The sequence below is a fragment of the Ammodytes marinus genome (assembly GCF_949987685.1).
Source record: "Ammodytes marinus genome assembly, chromosome: 5".
NCBI classification, from domain to species: domain Eukaryota; kingdom Metazoa; phylum Chordata; class Actinopteri; order Uranoscopiformes; family Ammodytidae; genus Ammodytes; species Ammodytes marinus.
In genome coordinates this window covers 1,809,362-1,812,377 of record NC_137234.1, presented here as the reverse complement: position 1 = coordinate 1,812,377, position 3,016 = coordinate 1,809,362, and positions in this window count along the sequence as shown.

Below are 3,016 nucleotides of genomic sequence, written 5' to 3'. Positions count from 1 at the left end.
TAAAATATGGAGCCGGGGGGGGGGGGGGGGGGGGGCGCCCTTAGCTCAGTTGGTAGGGCGTCCCCCTCCCGGGCCGGGCCCAGCAGCAGACCCGGGTTCGATTCCCGCCCGCGGTCGTTCTCTGCATGTCACTCCCCTCTCTGCCCCATTTCACCTCTGTCTCTACACTATCAATAAAGCATAAAAATGCCAAAAAATATCTAAAAAAATAAATAAAATATGGAGACGGAAGGTCAGGAGAAGCTGTTGCCTATAAAAGGAGTTGTAGCGCCCTCCTGTGCCGTGTCTGTGTACTGCGTTAATTTAATGCTTTTCAAATATTAAATAGTCTCCACTTCTAAAGCTCTTTTCCCTGGTTTTTCACAGACCCAAAGCGCTTTACATTGTTTTGTACACATTCACACATTCATACACCGATAGCAGCAGCAGCAGCTACCACGCAGGGTGCAAGCTAACTATCTATCTGTCTGTCCGTCCGTCCGTCCATCTATCTCTCTCTCTCTCTCTCTCTCCATCCATCCCTCCCTCCCTCCCTCCCTCCCTCCCTCCCTCCCTCCATCCATCCATCCATCCATCCATCCATCCATCCATCCATCCATCCATCCATCCATCCATCCATCCATCTATCTATCTATCTATCTATCTATCATCCATCCATCTATCTATCTTCTATATGTGAATAAAAAGCCAGATCATTTAAAATATGTTTATTATTCATTCTCGTGTTTTTACAGCCATAATCTAAATCACACAAACATTTACTGTGTCACTGTTTGGCACAATATACCAGGTATCTGTCTGTGTGTGTGTGTGTGTGTCTGTCTGTGTGTGTGTTTATGTGTGTCTGTCTGTGTGTCTATGTGTCTGTGTGTGTGTCTGTCTATGTGTCTGTCTGTCCTTATGTCTGTCTGTGTGTCTGTCTGTCTTTCTCTCTGTCTGTCCTTCTGTCTGTCTGTCCATCTGTCTGTCTGTCCTTATGTCTGTCTGTCTGTCTGTGTGTGTGTGTGTCTGTGTGTCTGTCTGTATGTCTGTCTGTCTGTCTGTCTGTCTGTCTGTCTGTCTGTCTGTCTGTCTGTCTATGTGTCTGTCTGTCTGTGTGTCTGTCTGCCTGTCTGTCTGTCTCTCTGCCTGTCCGTCTGTCCATCTGGCTGTCTGTCTGTCTGTCTGTGTGTGTGTCTGTCTGCGTGTCTGTCTGTCTGTCTGCCTGTCCATTTGGCTGTCTGTGAGTCTGTCTGCGTGTCTGTCTGTCTCTCTGCCTGTCCATTTGGCTGTCTGTGAGTCTGTCTGCGTGTCTGTCTGTCCGTCTGTCTGTCTGTCTGTCTGTCTGTCTGTCTGTCTGTCTTTCTATGTGTCTGTCTGTGTGTCTGTCTATCTGTCTGTCTGTCTGTGTGTCTGTCTGTGTGTCTGTGTATTTATCCTGTGTCATCGTTTGGCAGGTTTCACATTGTTGGGCAGAACACATCAAATATTCAATGTATTAAAGGTGCAGTCAGTGATTCTGGAGAACGCTTGTTGTCAAAATCACTTTTTGTCAAAATCAGTGAATATCTCCTCATGAAAACCCCATAGTTAATACACAGCCTAGGCTCTGTAAACTGGTATGTAAACAAATGTGGCTCACCATAGCAACATACCAGTTTACAGAGCCTAGGCTGTGTATTAATACTGGATTTTTTTTTCAGTGCACACACAGTACAGACAGGTAGCGGATCATGAGGAGATATTCACTGATTTTGACTAAAAAGTGATTTTGACAACAAGCGTTCTCCAGAATCACTGACTACACCTTTAAAGGGGCACTGTGTAACATTTTAAGTAATGTATTAGCTAAAATCAATATCCTCATTCATACATATGTCCTCATTGGTGTAAAATCACCTCTGCCAATAATCTGAATTATCCTCCTGAGCGGAGAATTACAAATATTAATATTACATTTTGTACATTGAGCAGGCAGGTCTTATGGAGGCATCCATGTTTTTGTAATTATAATATCCATAAGTAAATTGAATTTAGTGCATAATAGCTGAAAAAAAATTTAGATTATTTTTTCCCTTAGAAAGGGTCTCATATATGTCCATATTTCTGCATATCTTGGACCAAGGCCAGTGGCCACCATCTTGAAAGTGTCATAGTTGGAATGTCATCAGGTGCATTGTTTAAAATTTAGAATTGTTCTTGTCCTTGAAGGCCACTGTAGCTTCTGTTATTATTCTAAAGGGGTGGGGTTACCCAGGGAGCGTAGCATTCTAGAACTTTGTAGAACTTTCTTGATGATGTCATATTACACACTGCCCCTTTAAGAAGGAAATGGCTTCAATTCTTTACAGGAATAACAAAAAAAAAAAATCAGATGCGTAACATTTTAAGGCATTTACTGTACACCTGATCGGAATTCACCTTTATGGATTTGCGTAATTAAAGGCGCTACGAGGAACTTTTAAATATTTCTGAAACAGTCGAATTTTCCCTCTGATGATCATAAATTACATGTAACAGCAAAACGAGACCATCCGTGCAAAGAATGCTATTTTTATTTTATATAGTTTTTCTTAATGCCTTTGTCATGTGTATATACGCTCACCCAGGAACAACAGCTGGCGTGGTAAAAACACTACCGCTTTTGTCCAAAGGGGGGCGCTAGAATTAACACACACTGAAAGTTCCTCGGAGCAGCTTTAAATTCATTTTTTACAGATGATTTTCCTGAATTCTTGCACGTTGAAAATCTTAGAAATGTTTTGACCATTTCACAATAACAGTTTAAAAAAATATCAGGCAGTTAAAATATGATTGAAAATGTTCGGAAACTGGCACACACACACACACACACACACACGCATGCACACACACACACACACACACGCAGACACACACATGCATACACACACAAAGACACACACACACACACAAAGACACACACATGCACACACACATACGGACGCACACACACGTACGGACACACACACACACACACACATGCACACACACACACACACACACACACACACACACA